General features: G+C 44.1%; 1 protein-coding gene across 12 annotated transcripts in view; it reads left to right on the top strand.

Annotated features, from left to right (window-relative positions):
* The first annotated feature begins 974 nt into the window (after positions 1-974).
* ZC3H12B (zinc finger CCCH-type containing 12B) overlaps positions 975-22,829 on the top strand; it is a 92,946-nt gene continuing 71,091 nt past the window's right edge. For 5 of the 12 annotated variants that reach the window (XM_039487635.1, XM_039487630.1, XM_039487632.1 and 2 more), the window contains exon 1: positions 1,152-1,443. The gene's annotated coding sequence lies outside the window, so the exon portion shown is untranslated. Of the gene's footprint in view, positions 1,064-1,151; positions 1,444-1,624; positions 2,051-22,829 lie in introns of those variants that run through there. The other 7 variants (XM_039487631.1, XM_039487626.1, XM_039487624.1 and 4 more) reach the window with 3 other exon arrangements.

The following is a 22,829-nucleotide window of genomic DNA, read 5'->3' as shown; positions in this document are numbered from 1 at the left end:
GCTGAGACTCTCATGAAATAACATAACCCTTGGAGCTGGGGCATTAAGAAAGACATCCAATTGCATGAGACTCGTGATAAAACCACAGGAGTTGGCAACATTGGTGCATCCAGGTACTAGGCCTGCGGAGCCCTATCTTTTGGATATTTAATTGTAACTTATCAATCTTGTGAACCTGGGGTATTTGCAACATTTTCTGCCAGCCCTAGTAAATCATCCTTTTGAGTAATCTGTGTGTAGGAGTGATTATTACCCACCAGATACTTGACTACAGGGTCTAGCAGCTGACGTGCCTTGAATGCTTGTACATGTGTCATGGTACTCTTGGCACACTATGATGTACTGTATCAGAAAAAAGCTGATGCACAATAGTGACCCCAAGGGTGACCTCCAGTGTTCCTGACTTTAACATTTCAGGTGCCCTTCACAGTGAATCAAGAGTTGCCTTGCTTGCAGTGTCCTGCATAGGTTGTTGACAGTTCCATGGAAACCCATATAGATAATGCAGGTGAGAGAGATGTGTGTCTGATTTGATAGATCCCATACTGTTGGCCTAAGGCAGGTTAATAGAGCTATGAAAGTGCAGCAGAAAAAACAAGGACAGCATCAATTTCCCATGCTCCACAGTGTATGTATACTTCATGATTCATGCATACTTCGTGCTGTTTAGCACAACCTGATGCATTCATGTTGGAGACAGACTATAGGGGGCACATGTAGCATAATGTATCTTTCGCGGTATAAGCTCTTCTATCTACAAGAGATAAATTATGTACACCCCATTCTGTGAGGTGCTCATCTACCAAGATGAAGAGGAGACGCCTAAACGGCTGTAGCATGCTGCACAACTGGGTGCGCTGCATACCTATGGCGCACATTTTGCACACTAATGATAAATGGATGGAGACGGCAGTGAACATATTGCTGTCCTAGAGCGGGCACAGGCGTTCAATGCAGCCTTCAAGCATGCTGCGTGCTCCCTGGATACAAGCTGCACTGCCGCTGCACGCATGCAGCCCTCCAATGCCCGAAGCACTAAGAAGTGGATCGTGCGCAGCCTTCGGTGAGTGGCGGGAGCGCGCGGGCCTCGCTCGGAGACTCGCGCCGGCAGCAGTGGGCAGAGTGGGCGCGAGCTCAGCGGGGCCGGGCGCCGTTGCTAGGAGACGGCGCTCGGAAAGGCCGGTGGAGGCAAAAGCAGGATGAGGCGAAAGCAGCGGCCCCCGGGCCCCCCTTGGCGCTGAGCCCGCGGGAGGAGCCCGTCTCCCGCCACTCCCAGAGCCCCCGGGTTCCCCGGCCCCCGATGCGGTGGGAGCTGGTGGAAACGGCCGCAGCGGGGCCCCTGCAGCGGCGGCGCCAGCCCCAGCCCGCCGGCCGTCGCCAGGTCGGGGCGCGGCTGTGCCCCCAGCCCCCGAAGGGAGCCGCCAGCAGCGTCTCGGCGAGCGGGTGAGGCCGGGGCCGGGGAGGGCAGGGGGTCTCCGTGCCTGCCGCAGGCACGGAACGGGGAAGGCCCCGCCCAAGCAGCCTCTCTGCCTCCGCCCTCCTCCGTCGGCTTCGGGAGCCGGTGCTGGTCCTCCCTCCGCAGGAGAGCGGCCTCCAGAAGGCCTAGCGGGTGATGGCGCCTGCCCTGGGTGGGCCTCCCTTCAGCACAGGTGGCCTCGTCCTCCTGGGCCGATCCCACCGCACCCACGCCGGGCCCGGGTTGGGCATCACCGCTGCGCCGGGGGTAGCCCTGTGGGGCTCGGTGTGGGCGGTGTCACCCCCCCCCCCCCGGACAGGATGGGCCAGAACCCCTGGTGATGCTGTTCTGGGCCCCCTGCTCTCGGTGCGAAGTGTACTTAGCAAAATGCTTGTTGGGTGAAAGAGGCTGTTGTGTCAGGGTCATTGCAGTGGCCAAGTCAGTTGGGTACAGGACTGGAAGTCAGGTTATTCTCTCCCACTTTCCTTGTATGACTGGTGGAAAGGGGGTTGCATTTGAATCCTGCCTAAGAGCTGTCCTCAATTTAGAGAAGGGACTCCAGGGAAATGAAAACTGTCACAGTGACAAAAGAAGGTGATTTTATTGTTACATTGAAGGGGTACCTGCTGACCACCATTTACGCTTCCATTGGTTTCTCATATAAAGTAACTGTGCTTAATAAAGAAGTCACTTATTACAATTAAAACTTGAGAGAGGCTTGAGGAGCTAATTTTTTATTTTAATCTTATGGTTTAAAATTAAATTTTCATTTAAAAAAGTTAATGTTGCACATTTGTCTATTTTGCTAATTGTCAGCTAGTTCTGTTGGATATTGTATTTAACTGCTGTGAGTTTCCTTCACAAGTTAGTCAGTATACAATAAAGTGTAATGGAAAGGTCATACTGTGTCTTGATTTGGTAAATTGTGCAATAATTCTAGAGCTAAGTGAATATTTGCTTGTATTTATCTACTGATGTATTGGTTTGGTCTTAGTATCTTGAAATTGTCTTCAGTGACATGTATGTCCAGTTGTTAGGGTGAGCAGACAGCAAATGTGAAAAATCAGGATGGGGGTGGGGAGTAATAGGAGCCTTTATAAGAAAAAGACCCAAAAATCGGGACTGTCCCTATAAAATCAGGACATCTGGTCACCCTACCTGTTGTATTTCATATTTTTCCTGTACTCAGAACTTCTTGTTTACAACAGTCTTAAAAATTGGTGCTGCTTATGTCACTGATGCTTTATATCAGGGACCATGCAGTATTTCAGATCCATGTTCTTACAATCAACACTTTTAGTCTTTTAAATTGATGTGGCTATAACATTGTTTTTTACTCAGAAAATAACTTGTATTAAGATGGTATATTTTTTAATTGGAAAGGAATTATGGACAGAGTATAGGATATGGTACTGGAAAGATCAGTGTGTAATTTGTAATGAAAGAGGTGCCAGGGCTCAAGCAATTTTTTTACATTCATAACTGATGCAGCAAGCCCAGAGGTGCTGGGACTATGAACTGCCAAGCCAAGGGGTGCTGGGGCTCAACACTTGCGAGCCCTAGCACAAATTAAGCACTGTGAAAGGTATATTTTGAAGGTGTGATCAGTGCACCCAACTTTAAAATGACCTTTGTTTCTGGCTGGAAAATGGGATAGTGGAGAGGCTGGAGTCAGTCCCAGATATGGGAAAGGTTAGGCGATCTTTTTGCAGAATACTTTTCCCATAACAGCAAGTGTAGAATGACTCTGAATGACTCCTTTGTTTTGCTCTTCTGGATCTCTCTTTGCTTTGTCTTCTAAAGCGAGTCAGTGTTTAGCTACTTTTGGAAAAATCTGTTGGGAAGCTTCCTATATAAATTAAATTGATTTTTTTCATGTCCGTCTTGAAGGATTCACTTGCTAATAAAAGATACATCCCTACAAAATCTTTTGTATCAGCGCCAGTGAGATCCAGGTCCAAATGACTAGTAAGAAACTCAGCTCTTATTCCCAACTACTAGGAATGGGAAGAGAGCTTGAGTTCCATTAGGGAGCTATGGTTAGTTGCTTCTCAGGGTGAGTCTACACTTTGAGCTGGGGGTATGATTTCCAGCTCAAGGAGATGTACTTGTGCTAGCTCTGATTAAGCTAGAATGCTAAAAATAGTGCAGCTTCAATAGTTTGAGTGGTGGGAGGGGCTAGCTGTCCAAAGTATGTGCCCATCAGAGGCTCTAGGTACATACTTGAAGTGATAGCCTTTGCCACTGCTCACACTGTTGCAGCTGTGTTCTATTTTTAGTGCACTAGCTCATTCAGAGCTAGCCTGAGTATGTTTCCTTGAACTGTGAGTCAGACCCTCAGCTCAAATTGAAGACATACCCTCAGAGGCTCAGTATTTTGTACCAGTGAGTCTCTGAATAGCATGTGACTCATATTTGAAGCTCCCCTTCCACTCCGCTCTGATTGCTGGAAAGGAGAAAATTTTCTGTGCTTCAAGGGTGTGTCTGCTACTTTGCCCTTCTCAGCATCCTTTTTCTTTTTGTTTCCTTGAGGGATGTCTTTCCTCATCTGTGAATTGCTCCATTGCCTGCTTCTGTTGCTGTTCAGCTTTCCCAACCATCAGCAGAATGAAATTGACATAATATCTGTGAGTTTTTCTTCTACTCAAGAGTAAGGAGCAATAAAATTAATTAGTGTTGTGGCTTTTACTCTGCTGCTGCTTAGAAAAGTAGAGGCACTGATGTTGTCCGGACTCAGAAAGACAGCGCTGCAGAAGTTCATATTTGGAAGCAGGACTAGAAAAATGTACTCACTTGTAGCAAATAGTAATCTTTCCTGAGCAAGTGCTGCCAAAGTCTACAGAATTTAAGCTTTCATTTTTGGGAAAAAATAAACTCCAACCTTTGTGGTTGTCAAGAAAACCTTCAGAATGTGAACAGAATGTAAACTGTTGTAGTATCTTTCTGACCTTGTAGATGGATAGTGCCATCACTGTTAATCAGAGCTTGACCATGAAAGCTGCAGAGGGTTCAGCACTTTTGAAAATGCATTTATGGAGGTGCCTAAGTATATATTTATTTTTAGAAACCCATTTGTTTTTGTTTTAGAAACTAGCCCTAAATCTAGTAGGGGTAGCATATATTTTTCAAATCCCATTTGGAAGATTTTCTTCTTCAGGACATTGACTCCACAGAGCTTGCCTGACTAATAAATACAACTGTGAAGTGGCATTTTGTATTTGTGCCTCTTTTTCCCCACTAGACCATCCAGACTGCTGTTGTAAACTATGATATATGCTGGCTAGACCTTAGACCAGCGGTTGGCAACCTTTCAGAAGTGGTGTGCTGAGTCTTCATTTATTCACTCTAATTTAAGGTTTCACGTGCTTGTAATACATTTTAACATTTTTAGAAGGTCTCTTTCTATAAGTCTATAATATATAACTAAACTATTGTTGTATGTAAAGTAAATAAGGTTTTAAAAATGTTTAAGAAGCTTCATCTAAAATTAAATTAAAATGCAGAGCCCCCTGGACAGATGGCCAGGACCCGGGCAGTGTGAGTGCCACTGAAAATCAGCTCACGTGCCGCCTTTGGCACGTGTGCCATAGGTTGCCTACCTCTGCCTTAGACAATGCAGCTGGAAGGTTAGGTGCTCTTCAAGCACCTGCAAAAACTGAACCATTCCAGTAACAGATCTTGTAGTTAACAAAGCAAACACAATGCTATGTGGCAAATATATAAATCTCTTTTATGTAAAAATATATAAATATGCAAGGCCAGGTAGTACACAGTCTTCTAAAGGTATAGCTATTTTGTTCTGAAGACAAATGGCATGCTCAACCAGCTATAGTAATACAGACAGGCAACTTCATTAGCTGCCAATCTTAGTTGAAATGGAGATTACAAATAGCAAATATAAATACTTTAGCCAATATATTAATTCACTGTCTTTCAGCCTTAAAGATAACAAAATGCAATGAAGACTTTCTTACATAAACCAAGTCAAAAGCAGCATATGTGGCAGCAAGTCATATTGAGCTATCATGTGACAATGGATTTTAAGGCTTGCACGGCTTGTTGTGGGTCTGTTCTGGACCCACATTGAGCTCTATGGTGAGGTACAAAACTGAACTATAGTGTGTATACTGGCTCCCTTTACCAAGTGTTTTGGATATAAAGGTATTAACTTTAATAGGGGTAAACCCCACATCAGCAAGAAAATAAATCCCTTTTATGCAGTTGTTTTCCTAATTCTGTTCACAATTTGTGTTAGAAGTCTCAGATCTCATTTTGGTGTGTGTCACTAAAAAACCAGGCCCCAAACGTGGAATATTAATTTTGAAGTGTTTTTAGCAGTTTCATGTCACTGTGTATAAATTCAGAGTATAGTTCCTGTGTAGCTGGATATCAGTTGATCTTGCTGTCCCCCCCCCTCCCTTTTTTTTTTCCGGCTGATGCTTTTAAAATAGGCTAAATCAGTGTTTTCCAAACTAGGGAAAGCCCTGGCGGGCTGGGCTGGTTTGTTTACCTGCCGCGTCCGCAGGTCCGGCCAATCGCGGTTCCCACTGGCCGCGGTTCGCTGCTCCAGGCCAATGGGAGCTGCTGGAAGGGGCGCGGGCTGAGGGACGTACTGGCTTCCACTTCCAGCAGCTCCCATTGGCCTGGAGCAGCGAACCGCGGCCAGTGGGAACCGCGATTGGCCGGACCTGTGAACGTGGCTGGTAAACAAACTGGCTTGGCCCGCCAGAGGCTTTCCCTACACAAGCAGTGTCCCAAGTTTGGGAAACACTGGGCTAAATGATTGAGTTGACCAAAAAGCAAATCAAAAGAACATATGAGTATGACTAGTTTTATTAATGGCTGCTTTGGTTCTTTGGTCATGTCTATACTATCTGAACTATAGCGGCACCTGTGGCACTGTAGCTATGCTGACATAACCTTATAGTGGAAGCACATCTTAAGGCGATGGAAGAGGTTTTTCTGGGTCACTGTAGGAACACTACCTCCCTATGCAAAGGTAGTGAGGTTGACGAAATCATTCTTCAGTGGATCTAGTTGCGTCTATGCCAGGTGTTAGGTTGGCATAGGTATGGCATTCGAGGTGTTGATTTTTCACAACCCTGAGCGCTGTAGCTATTGTGGCAAATTGCCGGCACTATTATGATGGGTCTCACGCTTTCTCTTCTTTGGGGGGGTTCAGGGCGCCATTTCTTGCCCCTAAATTGGAATATTAATTGCCCCATTAGTGCCCTAGAGGAGGGGAGTGTAGAGGGAGGGACCTGGGCCCGCCCTCTACTCCAGGTCCCAGCCCAGGGGCCCTGAGGATAGTGGTGAACCACTTGAACTGACGGTTCCTTCCCCTGGGCTACTTCCCTCTCCTGCCCTTCAGCTTGTGGGGGGCTTCCTGCCCTTCCTCTGCACAAGCCAGGTGCCCTTTACCTAGGGTCTAGGACTTCTTAGCCCACCGCAGCACTTCTCCAAACTGTCTTCTGCTTCAGCACCAATTCTTTCTGCTCCAACTCCTCCAAACCGTTCTCTGCTCCAACACCAATCCTTTCTGCTCCTACTCCCACACTGTCTGATTGAAGCAGGGGGGTTTTATCATGTGACTGACTGCAGTTGCTCTAATTGGCATCAGGTGCTCTAATTAGCGTCAGGTGCTCTAGTTAATCTATAGCAAACTTTCTTCCCCTTACAGGGAATGAGGGTACGTCTTCACTACCCGCCGTATCGGCGGGTAGCAATCGATTTCTCGGGGATCGATATATCGTGTCTCATCTAGACGTGATGTATCGATCCCCGAACGCGCTCCTGTCGACTCCGGAACTCCACCAACCCGAACGGCGGTAGCGGAGTCGACATGGGGAGCCGCGGACATCGATCCCGCGCCGTGAGGACGGTAGGTAATTCGATATAAGATACTTCGACTTCAGCTACGTTATTTGCGTAGCTCAAGTTGCGTATCTTAGATCGATTTTCCCCCGTAGTGTAGACCAGCCCTAAGGCTCCCTTCTAACCCTCTCCTGCTGCCCTCTGGCCATGCTGTATCACACTATATTGACCTAATTTTTAAGTGTGGACCAGGCCTTTAAAAATAAATAAATCAAAATATCTGACAGAAAAGAAGACAGGAGCGGGCAAAGGATGGATTAATGAAAAGCAAAGAGAAAAGAAAATGAAAGAAGAATTAATTGTGGGCAGTCTGCTGGAAGAAGCACAAATAGAAAATCTGCATTTTTTTTTTCAGTTTGGTAGATTAAAGAAAACAAAAAGAGAACCTATTTTGATTTGTCTCCTCAGCCTTCCCCCTCCAACAAAATAACAAATAAGAAGATATTACTTTTCCTAATATGCAAAAATGATTTTTCTCTCTTTCCAATATAACTAAATAGTTGAAGAAAAAAATCTCAGTCTATGGCTTGTTTGAGCTACAATACTGTATCTCATCATAATGCTTAAAGTACTGATTTTCCATGATAACCAGTTGCTGATCAAAGAGATGTTGTCAAGGCTGACAGGCCAAAATATGACTGTTTTCAAGTTCAGTGCTCTATAAAAGCTAGGAAGACATAGCTCTAAGGAGCTCAGTTTCTCACTCTTTCAAGAACTTGGTATAATTACATTACTTTTGTAAATGCATTCCTAATGCAGGAAGGATTCCAGCCTCCAAATTGAGAGATGTAATATTCTTAGTATTAGAATTTTCTAGGAAAAATTACTTTCTAGAAAAATGCAACCTTACATGAACAAGGCAGAGAGAGAATCTAAATTTTGAATACACGGGACAGTCCCACTTAGTATTTCTCCAAAGAGAATAAAAATGAGTTAAACCCAATGGAAAATTAAATCTGTCAAAATAGTTATCTTTTCACATATGATAAAATAAATCAATTTATTTATAAACAATTTGACATTATATCAGAACTTGCAACTGAAAGATTGTGTGTTACACACAATTTTCACAACATGCTGAGGTAGGAAATATTATATTCATTTAACAAATGGATAAACTGAGGCACAGACCAGGGAAATGTGTGACTGGACAAATCATTTAGTAAATGGCAGAGATGTGACTAGAGTTCATGTACCCCTTTCACATTTTTTTCATAGGTGGTTTATTTTTTTATTATTATTTTTGTTGGCATTTGGCTAATTACCCAAACTGCATGAGTAAAGAAGAACATCCTCTACTTTTCTCTTCCTAGTTTTGTGCAATGAAGTCACAATGCTGAATTTATGACCTTGCAATTACTTCCAAAGCATCAGCAGACTTCTGGGAGCATGAAATGTAGTCATTTCAGTGTACAGGGCTATATCTATATGGAACCTGTGAAGGACCATGTTCCTCTGCTGTTATTTGTAGGAGACCAGACCCAGAAACCCCTCTCCCCCCCCCCCCCGCTTTGGTGCAGTCTTGTCTGAGTCTGGACTTTAAACGTTTTTTTTTAAAGGACAGAGAAAAATAGGAAAAAGCTCTTTGGAAAATGATATTCCGTTGTTTCTTCCTGCATTTGAAATCATGAGATATCTTTTTATAGTTATTAAATATCTGATTGGTGCTTGATACTTTAACTCTCTGGATGCTGCAGATATACAGTTTTCTTAAGTGAAAAGGTATTGGACTCACAGCCCTTTGGCCTGAAGTTTCCTATCCACTGAACAGGAATACTACAGGGATTAACCATGAAAATTCCTCACATCTCAATCCATCAGTGTGTGATTATGACCTAGAAGTGAGCTGAGGGATGTCTCACTTTCCAGAATGATTTAATTCTCTGCTTATCTTCTGAGACTGCCAGCAAGAGTAGACAGGTGCTTACCCTGGAAACATGTATAACTCTTGTTAAAGCCAATGGAACAATTAATGCCAACTGCAATAGTGGTTTTTGTTGTGTAAACATCTGGTTCTTAGAAATTGGAATAAGACCAATTCAGCCCAACTGCTAAAGCAATAAACATTCCATAAATCAATCAAGTCATTTCGTATAGGTCTCCAAACAGCCATTGGAAGGTGATGACTTTCAGAAACTATTCATTGTACATCCTGAAGAGTCTTATTGGGGGAAATAATGAGGCTCTTGAGCAGAGCTATTCAGACACCCCCAAAGCAGGCATAGTGCACTAAATTAATTCCTAAGTGTAGCATAATTGAAGTGAATGGAGTTATACTAGAGGTGTATTTGGCCTACTATGAATTTTTATTTTCATAGTATATCATATTTTAAAGCCAGGGCTTTACAGATTTTGGAAGCTGAGTCTCCCTTCAGGAAAATGAAATTACTATTACTTACAGTTTGTGTTTTATTGTAGCACCTAGGAGCTTTGGTCATGGACCAGTACTCCATTGTGCTAGGCACTGTACAAACACAGAATAAAAAGATAGTGCCTGCCTCAAAGAGCTTGCAATTGCAGTATAAGTCAAGAGACAACAGATGGAATACAGATAGACTGACTGGGAGTACTAGGCAACAATGAGACAATATGGTCCTATGAGGAAAGATTGGAAAAAAATGAATTTGTTTAGTGTGGAGAAGAGAAGACCAAGGGACATAAGACTTCAAATACACCTCTAACTCGATATAATGCTGTCCTTGGGAGCCAAAAAATCTTACCGTGTTATAGGTGAAACCGTGTTAAATTGAACTTGCTTTGATCCACTGGAGTGCGCAGACCCCCGCCCCCTCCCTGGAGCACTGCTTTACCGCGTTATATCCAAATTCGTGTTCTATTGGGTGGTGTTATATCGAGGTAGCAGTATATGTAAAAGGTTGTTATAAAGAGAAGGCTGAAAAATTGTCCTGAGGATAGGATAAGAAATAATGGGCTTAAATTTCAGCAAGGGAAATTTAGGCTAGACATTAGGAAAAATTTCCTAACTGTAAGGGTGGTTAAGCACTGGAACAAATTACCTTGGCAGGTTGTGGAATTGCAGGTTTTAAGAATAGGTTAGACAAACACCTGACAGGGATGGGTCTAGATAATACTTAGTCTTACCTCAGTGTAGGGGACTGGACTAGATGACCTATCAAGACATTTCTATGATTCCTGCAGCCCCACCATATGGTGGTAAAGATCTTCTGAGACCTTAAAAACATAAAAATGGCCATACTGGATCAGACCAGTAGTATTATCTAGCCCAGTATCCTGTCTTCTGACAGTGGTCAGTGCCAGGTGCTTCAGAGAGAATGAATAGAACAGGCAATCATCAAGTGATCCATCCCTTGTTATCCACTCCCAGCTTCTGGCAAACAGATGCTAGGGACACTCAGAGCATGGTGTCGTATCCCTGACTATCATGGCTAATAGTCCATGAAATTATCTAGTTTTTTTTTTTAAACCCAGTTATAATTTTGGCTTTCACAATGTCCCCTGGCAATGAGTTTCACAAGTTGACTGTGCATTGTGTGAAGAAGTACTTCCTTTTGTTTGTTTTAAACCCGCTACCTGTTAATTTGATTGGGTGAATAAATACATTTCCTTATTCACTTTCTCTACACCAGTGAAGATTTTATAGACCTCTGTCAGCTCCCCTCTTAGTCATCTCTTTTCCAAGCTGAAAAGTCCCAATCTTTTTAATCTCTCCTCACATGGAAGCTGTTCCATACCCCTAATAATTTTTGTTGCCCTTCTCTGTACCTTTTCCAATTCTAACATATATTTTTTGAGATGGGGTGACCAGAACTGCACCCAGTATTCAAGATGTGGGTGTACCTTGAATTTATATAGAGGCATTATGATATTTTTGTCTTATTATTTACCCCTTTCCTAATGGTTCCTAACATTGTATTAACTTTTTTACTACCCCTGCATATTGAGTGGATGTTTCCAGAGAAGTATCCACAATCACTCCAAGATCTCTCTCTTGAGTGGTAACAGCTAATTTAGACCACATCATTTTGTATATATAGTTGGGAATAGGGTGACCAGACGTCCCGATTTTATCGGGACTGTCCCGATATTTGCTTGTTTGTCCCGCGTCCCGACCAGTGTTAGGTCGGGACACTGGACAAACAAGCAAAGGCTCCGGAGCCCGAAGGGCTTGCGCCCTCCCCTGCCCCGACTCCGCCCCCTCCTTCCCCCATTGGATCCTTCCCCAAATCCTCGCCCCCATCCCCTCCCCCTCACTGCCCCATTGTCTCCCTCCCCAAATCCCTGCCTCTTGTCAAGCATGCCATGCCCAGGAGACTCAGGGGAGTGCGGGGCCGGGGTGAGTGTGAGTCTGGCCTGGCCCCGAGCAGGCAGGACTCGGGCACGGTACCTGGAGGGAGAGTAGGGGGGCGGCCCGTGGGGCTAGGCGGCGGCTGTTCTCCCCACCTGGGCAGCGGGACTCGGGAGCAGCCGCTGCTGCAGCTCCCACTGCCACAGGGGGAGGAAGTGGCCAAGCACGTGGCGCTCGGCAGCTGCGGCTTTGGTGCCCGGGCCCGAACCCCCCGAGCCCGGGCCTGCTGCGGGGCAGCGCGCACACTGCGTTCAGCCCCTGGCCAGTCATGTCTGGGCTGGCTGCCCAGCTGGTGCAATCCCACGGCGGAGGCATCGGCAGCCCAGTCCCGTTCGTTTCCCTGCAGGACCCGAGCGGGATGCGGTGGGCTGGGGCCTGCTGCCCCCACTCCGAGGCCGCCCGCGGGATTGCACCAGCTGGGTAGGCAGCCCAGAGGCGAGTGGCCAGGGGCTGGGTATGCGCAGCGTGCGCGCTGGGTCCCCGCAGCAGGCCTGGGCTCGGGGAGTTCGTGGGCGCCAGAGCCGCAGCTGCCGAGCTTGGCCAGCAGCCGCTTCCTCCCCCCGCGGCAGTGGGAGCTGCAGCAGTGGCTGCTCCCGAGTCCTGCTGCCCAGGTGGGGAGAACAGCCGCCGCCTGGCCCCGCAGGCCACCCCGTACTCTCCCTCCAGATACCGCGCCTGAGTTCTGCCTGCTCGGGGCCAGGCTGGACTCACACTCACCCCGGCCCCGTGCTCCCCTGAGTCTCCCAGGCCTCCCTGCAGCGCTTGCGGAGGGAGGAGGAATCGGGGGTGGGGGATTTTTTTTTTTTTGCTCTGCCGCCATTTTTTCCCCCCTCTGCCCCCGCCCTGCCCCCCCGCGTCCCGATATTTGACCTGGGTGATCTGGTCACCCTAGTTGGGAATATGTTTTCCAGTGTGCATTGAATTTTATCTGCCATTTTGTTGCCCAGTCACCCAGTTTAGTGAAATGCTTCTTTGCAGACTGCTTTGGCCTTTACAAAATTATTCAAAATAGTTTTATCTGCAGTTTTTGCTGCCACACTGTTTACCCCTTTTTCCAGATAATTTATGAATGTGTTGAACAGTACTGGTCCCAGTACAAACCCCTGCGGAACACCACCATTTACCTCTCTCCCTTCTGAAAACTGACACTATAACATCCAACCCTTTGTTTCCTATCTTTTAACCAGTGACTGATTCATGAGAGGACCTTTCCTCCTATCCCATGACACCATACTTTGCTTTAGAGTCTTTGGTGAGGGACCTTGTCAAAGGCTTTCTGAAAGTCTAAGTACACTATATTCACTGGATCACCCTTGTCCATATGTTTGTTGACCTTTAATTTATATATCTTCCATTTCCCTTTGGCTGCCCCTCTGCCTCCTGCTTTCCCTTGGGGGTGGGGAGAGTGAGTGTGGGAGAAGTCATCTCATATTTTGGGAAACACTGTCCTAAGTATTCATCTGGCTGGCAGTTTGGAAATGCCAGCACTCTAGGGGAAGAGTTATTGACTTAGGACAAAATTCACTTTTAATTTTTTGTGCGGCAAAGAAGTAATCAAAGGGACATGAAGATATATACATTTAGATCAGAAGGCCTTTAATACCACATGGTGGGGCTGCAGGAATGGCATGATCGATTGAGAGCAGCTAGGCTGCTTGTGTGCAGAGACCACAGCCCACCATGCTGACTCTAGAATTATAGAAATGTAGGATTGCAAGGGACCTCAATAGGTCATCTACAAAAGACCGACAATTTCTAAATCTGGCTTTTAGGAATTGGAATACTTTTTTAATTACTTTTTGTCCCCAGTGTTTAATGTGACTCTAACTGAAGTTGAAAAAAATATTTTGTATTCACATGGAATAATCAGGCAGTTTTCCAGTTGCATTCTATTAATAAGAAATGTAAAATTTTCCCTATTAAAGGTTAGGTGTAATTGAACTATTCTGACTTTTAAAATTTAAAAAATGAGCTTTAGATAAGCTATTTCAGCTCTAAACCAAAGTGTTTTTCAAATGTAGTAATCACTCAGGAACTTCTCTCTCTCTAAAAATTACAACCTGTGCCAGTGGTCCCCAAAGTGTGGAGCATGACCCCCTAAGGGAGAACGGAGGAACGTTCGTGGGGGGCACGTGGGAGGCCCTGGGCCACCCCCAAGGAGGGTGTGGAGGGAGCGCCACCCAGCCCCGCTGTGTCCCTGCTGCAGATTCACTCTGCCCTGCCCACCCAGGCCACCTCTGGCCCCAGCTGTAGCTCTGCCCTCATTCCCTCTCCACCACCAGGCCTGCCCTGCCTCTAGCCCCAGCTCCTCCCCCATCTCGAGTTCTGCCCACAGCTCTGCCTTCAGCCCAAGCTCCTGTGTTGAGGAAGCCTTGGCTGTGCAGACAGATTCCATTACTGGTAAGGGAGGGCGTGACAGGAAGAGGTTGGGCACCAATCCCCTATATGCTTGTGATTGTACCAGTTATTTGTACACACTATTTTAATTATCATACTAGTGCATAGAATGCATCAATATGCAATAATGTTGCTCCATGTGCAGTACAAGCCTTACTCCTATTGCCTGATAAAGCTACACAAATCTTGAACCATCCATTTTTATACCTATCCATATATAATAATTCCACACCTATATCCACATATATAGTGCCAGCATATAAAATTGCTGTACATAATATATAACTACCTACTACTTGTGTACAGATGGATATTTTGGAACTTTGCCTCTAGACTCTGTTAACTATTTGCTTTTAACATCTAGGTACACCTCTACCCCCATATAACGCTGTCCTCAGGAGCCAAAAAATCTTACCACGTTATAGGAGAAACCACATTATTTTGAACTTGCTTTGATCCGCCAGAGTGCGCAGTCCCGCCCCCCTGGAGCGCTGCTTTTCTGTGTTGTATCCGAATTCGTGTTATATCGGGTCACGTTATATCGGGGTAGAGGTGTAGTTAAGTTTGACCGTCTACTCAGTGGTCCTCCAAGGCCTATGTGAGGACCTCATTAAACCATCCAGTCAGTAATAGCGAAGGGTGATGTGTACAAAGGGCAGGGACTTAATCAGCGCAAGCTTATGACCTGCCCTTACTGGGAATTCTTCGTTCGTGGGGAATAATGGGTAGGCATAAGGTAGGCATATGCTGAGCCAGTCAATGTAGCACACTTGCAGCTCCAGACATCTAAGGGTGTCACAGAACTGTTATTGCTCAGTCTTGGGTAGCTGAATGCCACTTTTAAAAATGGCTAAGATATTCAAGAACAATTGTGGATCCCATTCATTGTGCAGTTTAAAGTCTTAATGTTAGTTATTTTTCATTTTCTTAGTGATATATAAAGGTCTTTTGAGTCTAGGTGTGCTGCAAGAATTGAAATAATTTTAATTAGTGCTTCTCTTTATGCTGGGAAAAAATATTCTATAGAATTATTATGGAATTGAAATCCTCTTTGAAATTGATGGTAGATATGCTTGCCAGATTCACTGTGGAAATTGTCCTAATGCAAATTTGGCTTATTTCTTTGTAAGGGGGAAGAAAAAAGTTAAGCACTAATTTTTACAAAACGTACTTAGAAAATGATACAGTCCTGATTAATTTTATGAACAAGGTTAAGAGAAACGTTATAATAGGACGTATCAGAAATTGTGAATTTCAAGGGCAAAGTAGTCTCAATATACTAAATTTTCTGCAAACAAGGGGTTATGGCTTAAGGGTGACCTGTTAATGGAAAAAAAATTGGTCTTGTGCCTTTTTTGCTTCTTCATTATGTATTAGGATGGCCTGAAATTGTGGTGGTTTTTGTTTGTTTGTTTGTTTTAAACAACTTCTTAGTACTTCTTTTTGACATTAGCAAATTGGGTCCTGTGTATCCTGGAAGACTGTATGGCTGCATCTATACTAGGCTTTGTTGCTAAAAGTTTCCCACTCTTGCTACCAGTGGTTCAGCCCTGCCATGGTAGACTACTGTTGTATATTAGGTGCTGGTGGCTCTGATGTTTTTACCACCATGCTGTCTTACTCTGCTCAAAGCAGGTATAGATGACAGAGTAGTAAAAATGCAGGAGGCCTTAGGCACCTTGTCAACACTGCTACCTCTTTTGTTGCCATATGTAACAGGGTGGTGAGTCCCTTCAGGGACCAGAGGCCTGGGGCCCACCGACCCTAGTTACTAAGGAGGCACATCTGAGCATGGATCAATGTGGGAGTGGGACGGACTGAGCCAGGCCACCCCAAGCTATTACACTTTGAGGGTCCTGGGCCAGGACCCAATGGAGCAGGAGGACTCAAGTCCTCCTACCTCACCCCTGACGCCTGGCCCCAAGAAGGGCAGGCCAAGGGGTTACCTTCAAAGAAGCCAGTCCAACAGGGACCACATCTAGAGGGCTTGGGACATACTGAACTGAAAGGTTTCAGAGTAGCAGCTGTGTTAGTTTGTATCCGCAAAAAGAACAGGAGTACTTGTGGCACCTTAGAGACTAACAAATTTATTTGAGCATAAGCTTTCGTGGGCTACAGCCCACTTCATCGGATGCAAGAGAGACTGGGGTCAGAGGCCCAGACTGACCAAACCATCCTGCTACACTGCCATGCAGTTAAGCAGGGGACAACAACTTCTTGGAGAGAGAGGTTGAACCTGTCACATGAGGAAATTTATAAAGCAACTATTTGGTCTACATCACATGTGTTTTGAAAACACTATAAAAGTGAACTTAAAGCAGGTGACGATTTCACTGGAGAATTCCTCTTGGGAAGGGGGTATTTCTGCTGGTCCAAAGCTGGCAAAGGTGACTTTTTTGCCTCATGCATCAGCTCCGCCACCTCCTTCAGTAGAACTCCATTGCCTGGTATAAAGAAAGCAGAAGAGGGGAAAGAAGGGGAATGGGTGGTCATGGCCGAGCTCTAATACACCCAGTCCTCAACTGATGGAATGTCCTTGATAAACCTCAACTGAGTGGTGCCAATTAACTCTGTCCTTGTGTGGCTCCCTGATTTTCAGAAACTCAGTCCCAGTATAAACTAAGGCTACAGTCATCTCCCTGTCAATCCCCTAACTCCACTGTGCCTGAGATTGAGCCCTAAGTCTTCAACAGATGTAGGCTTTGATAGGAGAGTTCTACCGCAAGTAGTGTTTCTCAGTAACTTTCCAGGCCCACGCCGCTTCCCGCAGCTCCCATTGGCCAGGAACGGTGAACCGCAGCCACTGGGAGCTGCGGGTGGCCGTGCAAATGTTAACAAATGGTCTGGTGGCCTGCCAGCGCATTACCCCGGTGGGCTGCATGTGGCCTGTGGGCTGAAGGTTGCCCACCACTGCTTTGGAAGCTTTTGATTTTGGTTCCATCTTGCAAACCCTACCAAAATTCCAGTGCAGATCCAGAAGTCTGATCTGCCTTCAAGTTCCCTGGAGTAAAGAGGTACAGATTGCTGGACATGAAGTATCTAAACAAAATTTTGGAATTCCCATTCTGCAGAAAACGTCAAAATTTAATTTTCTGTTCCGTTTCAGTTTTTTTCTAATTTTGAAATTTCCCATGGAATATGAATTCCAGTTTCCAGGCACTTCTAGTAGTCTTCCTGAGTCTTCAGAATGAAATGTTAATGGCCTGAGACCCAAATCCTTGCCCTGGCACATTGCCTGAATATCTGCGTTCTGCACTGGAGAGTTATTATTAAATTATCATAGTGCCCAAATATGCAGTCAGGATTGGGGTTCCTTTGCATTAGGCACCATACAAATATAGAAAAAAGACAGTTCTTGCCCTGAAGGACTTACAGTCAAAAGACTGATAGATTAAAGTAGGGAATGGGGATACAACATACAGGTAAATGATATGGTAAAGAATTGGCTCAGCTTTGTTGGTTATATAAATTGTAGGATTTTTCTTTTTAATAATGGTGGGTTGTAGGAAAAAGAAAGAGGAATAGTCAGAGTTTCTTGCTTGTCTAGCCATGATCAGCACGCTTGGTTTTGTAGGCATCATAGAAGAGGTGGGAATATTGATGGAATGAAAGTAGGGGTCAAGGTCTTGAGAGGTTACTAGATTAGTTTGTTAGAGGCTAAATTGTGAAGGACCTTTAAATGTAAAAACAATTTTGTGTTTGATGTGGAGGTAAAAAGGGGAGCCAATGAAGAGACTTAAGGAGTGGGTGGCTGTGGTCAGAGTGATGAGCAAGAATTATTTAGCAACAGCATTGTGAATAAACATAAGGAGAGCAAGGTTGCTGCAATCAAGGCTAGATAAGAGATGATTGCAACAAGACGTGAAATGCTGAGGGCTTAGATGATAGTTTTGGCTGTGCTAGAAAGCTGGATTTTAGAGATACTGTGTAAGAAAAAGTGGTAGAATTTAGAAATAGCTTGAATGTGTGGGTCAGTGATGACTCTCAGGTTATGGGCCTGACTGGGGAGGATGGTGGTGATAGAGTTAGAGTTCAGGGGGGAAGATCAAGAGCACAGTGTTTAGCCAAGTTGTCATCTTAAACACAACTGGAATTCCGTAAAGAGATGTCAGAAATATAGGCTGACATTAAACTGGTTAGGCGTGAGTCAAAGGTGGAAAAGAGACTGCTGGGTTTTGAGCGTAAGATCTGATAAGGAAGTAGAGCTGTTCGACTAAGAGTTCCTGCAGAGTTTGGAGAAAAGAAGGAATCCACTTCACCTCTATACGTTGCTCTGTGGGGAAAAAAAAAGAGCCTCTCTTGAGATGATCTTTTGGTAATCTCCATGCTGTTGCATGCATATTTGTCTCCATCGTCCCTCTCCCCGCCCTCATGATGGGAGGAAGTGGAGAATTTCTAGTGGATCTACATTGTGACTGATAACTGGCCACCATGCTCCATAATCACAGAATCTTCAGTGTTCGGTAAACCTGGAGTGTGCTACAGAAGGGATTGTGCGGATTCCCCATTCCTGCCCTCAGTGCACAGTTGAACTGCTTAATGTCTTTTGACTGCAAGAGTGCCCTCTGGAGGATTTGCCTCTAAAAGATGCACAGTGTTTCATTCCATGTCCCTGGTCTATTAACACTGAAATGCCTCTCTCTCTCTTTCTCTATTTTAATTTTACCCTCAATAATAATAATAATTAATAATATGTCAGCCTCCTCCAAATTCTGTGTAAACTTACAGAGCTGGTAGTGAGTAGGATAAACCTTTTGACTGGAGACAAACTGTTTGATTTTTCAAGGACTGAAAATTCATTTTTAGCGTATAATTCTGGCTAGATATTTTTCCTGGTAGTATGTCTCAAGCATTCCTTCAAGACTGGATTTCTAAAGAAAGTATTTTTTAGCTTGCAGCTCATAAATACCTAACATTTAAACAGTATTTTTAAGTGTGTATGGTTTGTGTTTAATTGGTATGCTTCTGTTTCTGATACAACCACTTTAAGGATGCATAAAAATAATCCATTTGAGGAAAATTCTTCTCTTAAATGTTGATATAGTACATTTTCAATAATTCCTTTAAGAGCAAGTGACTCACTGTCATGCTCATCGCCTCTATAAAACAATTGTGCCAAGTTACATTCTTATGGTTCTGCTGTGGAGGTGGTTGAGAGAAAAGATGAGGCAGAGACAGAAAAGTGGCAAATTCTGCTTTTTCTTCTTATTTTGTTTTAAATACTACATTAAGTTGATTCCCAAAGGAGAGAGTCTCTTAACTTCTTTAAATAAAAACATTATTACAAACCACAGGCAGCTGTTTAATATGAAACAGCAATTGACAAGTATTCTGAAGACCAATGTTAGTAAACATTTTGCCCATGGAGAGAGAATTCCAAGTTCCTCCTTCCTGTTATTGTTCTATAGTTTACCTGTACATTAAATGTAAACACTTTATAATAGGATTCAGACTTACTCCTTTTATTTAAAATAAATGGGTGGAGGTAGAAGCACGGCACATTATTAGTAACTTTGCAAGTTGAACTGAGTACATGCTTCAAGAATACACTGTAGAAAAAGGGGAAAGTGCAGTTTCTTTAAAGACTGCTATAATCTGCCCCATTTTACGACTTTTGTGTCCTGGCAAATTGCCAGCATGTTCTTCATTTGGACAAAGGTTGGATTTTGACAGCATTCTAAAGGAGACATCAGTGATAGACTCTCACGAGAGCTGTAGTATTCTGCAAAAGGGTTAATCAGTATCCAAATTACTTGTGCTGTGGTGGTTTTTCTTTAAACACACACTTTCTGCTAGTATGTTTGTTTTCATCACTTTTTTTGTTTTCTTTAAAAGAAAACCTGTACAATCTTTGGTACTATCTATGGGACAGAGGATGAGCTGGTGAAAAGTTACAGGAAAAAGATTATTTTTGTATCTGCCAAACTTTATTTTACAGTGAGCTAGTGTAATTTTTTGTTGTTGTTGTTGTTCTGTTTTTTTAATTTCAGCAAAGTGATTCAGTATAAAAAATGTAGGGCACATTTCTTTACATTGTGGTAGTTTTGCTTCATTAAGGACTGAAAGAATAGGCCTCTGCTCTGATTTGTATAAAGATAAAGTTTCTGAATTCATCAAACTGACAGTGTTGAAACTTCAGGTTAATGTGTTGAGACTGACATCACATTACTGTTTAAAAAAAAATCCATTAAACTGAATGAAAATGCTATCATTATAAGGCTCTAATTATCAAGGGACTAGATTTTTTGATCTGCCTTTTTAACACTTCTGTTACAAATACCATTTTACTTAGTGCATTTCTAGGGAATGCTGGTGGTATGTGCATGTGTGGGGTGAATGAAGTAGAGATGCACATTTCTGGACTCCTGTTTAGAACATCTACTACAGAAGTGGCCAGCCTGAGAAGGAGCCAGTATTTACCAATGTACATTGCCAAAGAGCCACAGTTTTAGTTATATGTTGTTCTGTTATATATAATGATTATGTGTGTGTGTGTGTGTATATATAAATGTATAATAAATATACATTATCAACTTAGAGAATGTATAGTTAATGATAATAACTTAATCTTAGTGCAGGGTTTCTCAAACAGGGGTCGCCGCTTGTGTAGGGAAAGCCCCTGGCGGGCCGGACCGGTGTGTTTACCTGCCCCGTCCGCAGGTCCAGCTGATCGCGGCTCCCACTGGCTGCGGATCGCTGCTCCGGGCCAATGGGAGCCGCTGGAAGCAGTGGCCAGTAAGTCCCTTGGCCCGCGCCGTTTTCAGCAGCTCCCATTGGCCTGGAGCAGCGATCTGCGGCCAGTGGGAGCCGCGGTCGGCTGGACCTGCAAGCGGGGCAGGTAAACACACCGGTCCAGCCCGCCAGGGGCTTTCCCTACACAAGCGGCGACCCCTGTTTGAGAAACCCTGACTTAGTGGCACTTCTGGCAATCTTTGCTTTCAGCAGTTCTTTTGAAGTTTGGTTTGTGTTCAGTTGTGCTCACACACAGCAGTTCTCTTAAGTGGCTGTCTGTCAAAATGGATTGGTACTTGGATTTCATGTTTGAGTGTCGAGAAAACAGACTCACAAAGATAGGTTGAGGCAAACATCGAGATTAATTTTAGGGCTGCACCTCTGATGTTGGGTTATTTATCCTTTGGTACAGATTTCCAGAAAGTAAGGGTCCCCTCTGTCTTCTGAACAGATTTCAATCTGCCGTCTTCCAAAAGTTCTGTTATTTCCATCTGGGATGTTGCTTTATCAGTGACTAAAGGAGGCTTCAGACAATGGGCTTCAGCACTGAAAGGGTCAATCAGTAATCTGATTTGAGGTCTTTTCTGCTGCTAATCTTGGAATCTTTCCTCAAAACTGTCCTTAAGATCTTTAATCACGGTCGCATACCTAGTTGTGCTCCATTTTAGGAATTCTGCTTCATCTTCTTTTGATTTGGCTTGAAGTGATATTGAGGGAAAGTGCAGCAGCTCTCCCTCAAGCATTTGTCTATGGAAACAACTGCAGTTTGTTTATGAACGCAAATACACCTTGCACTAGATCAGACAGCAACCGGAATTGTCTTTTTAAGCCCACGTTTAGTTTATCCAAATGCAGCAGCATGTCTGCAAGAAATGCCAAGTCTAGGACCCATCCAGGATCTGTAAGCTCGGGGTGTATTCTGTGCTATTTTACCGGTTCCAGGAGCTTGAAAAAACAGGAAATAACCTCTCGAGGGCCATTGAACTGTACAGTGAAATGGCAAATAGTCAGGGGAGTCGTGTTCATCCAGTTCTTCAGATTTTGAAATTGTCTGTGATTGAGTGCATTTGAGAGAATGAATTTCACAGTGTGCAATACAGGTTTCATGACATGATCAAATTTGAGATTTTTAGATATCAGTTGCTCCCGATGAATAATACAGTGAAATGTCCAAAATTCGGGAAAGGGCTTGTCACACTTACAAAACCCTACTAATCCATTCGCAGATCCCCACATGGACGAGGCCTATCCGTTGCAATGGCAGTGAACTTCTGCAAAGGCAAATGGCTTTTCACAACTACCAACATCAACGCCTCCTTTAGATCTCGTCCACGAGTTCTGTCCTTTAGTGACATGATATCGAGGAGTTCTTCCCTTACAACACAGTTGTCAGATACAGTGTGGACAAATACCGATAATAAGGTTTATCCTATGCATGGCATGACTCATCCAAAGTGATGCTTGAATACTCACACTGCTGAATTTGCAATTCAGATCGGAGATTCTGCGTTCTATTGTGTGGCGTGAAAGCTGCAGGCCAGAAATTTTCTTCTGTAGATTCTTGTTCTCTGGTGACAGGATTGAAATCACATCAGTGAGGCACGTTTTTATAGGCTCTCCTTCAGAGTAGGGCTTTTCACGTGGACTATGTGCCAGGCCACATAATAGCAGGCTAATGTTACAATCTGCGATTGGTTGGCAAATCTGGTGAAGAACTGGGCTTCTACATCTGTTTGTCTTTTCAAAGTTTTCAGTTTTAAAGTGTGGAGTTCAGAACCTTGTGGGAATTCCTGATCAATATGAGCATGGCTAGAAGTGAAATGACGCTGCAAGTTTGAAGATTTGAACTGAGATACACACGTCTGGCAAAGAAGACATATGGCCTTACCATTTACGTTCAACGAAAAAGTACTTGTTCTCCCACTTCTGTTGGAAGCCTTGATTTTCATCTGTGTGTTTTCTGTTTGCACTTGCCTTCCATTGTTAGATAGTGTAAGAAAAATTAGATGGTGTGTAAATTTTTAATCAAGTCACCATGTGCTT

This window comes from Mauremys reevesii, linkage group 9 (assembly GCF_016161935.1).
Source record: "Mauremys reevesii isolate NIE-2019 linkage group 9, ASM1616193v1, whole genome shotgun sequence".
Lineage (NCBI taxonomy): Eukaryota > Metazoa > Chordata > Testudines > Geoemydidae > Mauremys > Mauremys reevesii.
Note: the sequence above shows the minus strand (reverse complement) of the source record. Positions and strands in the feature narration are given on the sequence as shown.